We start from the raw sequence: 1,073 nt of genomic DNA, 5'->3' as shown, positions 1-1,073 counted from the left end.
CATATTGTGTCATCGCTTCGCTATGTCGTGAAATATAGAGTTCCAGACAGGGGAAGAAGATAATCAGGGATTTTTTTCGGTATAAGGGAGATAATCAAAAACGTTGGGAATGACTAGGTTTTATTAATTTAACATGATTTGATTTAGAAAGAATAGAATGTTACAAGTCGTTGCATTATATATATGTATATATATATATATATATATATATATATATATATACGTACGAGGCTTTTGTCAGACCAAGGTTATAGTAAAAGACATTTGCCCAAGATGCCATGCAGTGGGACTGAACCCGGAACCATGTGGTTGGGAAGCATACTTGTTATCGCACGGCCATGCCTGCGTAGATAGATAGATAGATAGATACTATCTTTGGATGTGAGCGTATACTGGTGAGTACAATATGGAGCTTCACTACTGAATATTATAACAGTTATATATTATGATTGTTTGTACGTTAATAGCAGTCTTTGTCAGTCCAATAAACAAATAGTAGATGAAACTGTCCCACCGTTACTGGCGCTAAACTCGTTTTCGAAATCCTAACAACTAATCCAATAGACGCAACTTATTTCGGGAGATAAAGATAACAGAAAGCTGAGTAGTCAATAGCTTATTGACATTGCACTAGTCTACACCTTATGTCAAAAGGATCTGCTTAGAGAATTACAATTACCAACTTTAATCTTGTCAAGGTTGACGTATGTTCTTATCCCACTGGAATCAATAACTTATGTGAAGTTTATTTACGAAGATATGTTATCAAAACATTACCCAAACTATACTTAGCGGTGGCGTACCAGGATATTTAGTACTGAGTCTCCCATACTTCTGGGACACATCACACACACTCGCACACACACACTCGCGCGCGCGCGCACACATGCACACATACACACACACACATACAAAACACATTCACATACGCACACACGTATACGTACACCCATACACCCAAACATTTACGTGTATCTACAAAGACGCATAACTTCTACAAATACGCATACGTACACACACACACACACACACACACACACACACACACACACACACACACACACACACACACA

The sequence above is a fragment of the Octopus bimaculoides genome, chromosome 23, assembly GCF_001194135.2.
Source record: "Octopus bimaculoides isolate UCB-OBI-ISO-001 chromosome 23, ASM119413v2, whole genome shotgun sequence".
Lineage (NCBI taxonomy): Eukaryota > Metazoa > Mollusca > Cephalopoda > Octopoda > Octopodidae > Octopus > Octopus bimaculoides.
The sequence above is the reverse complement of the archived record's forward strand: the minus strand, read 5'-3'. Positions refer to the sequence as shown.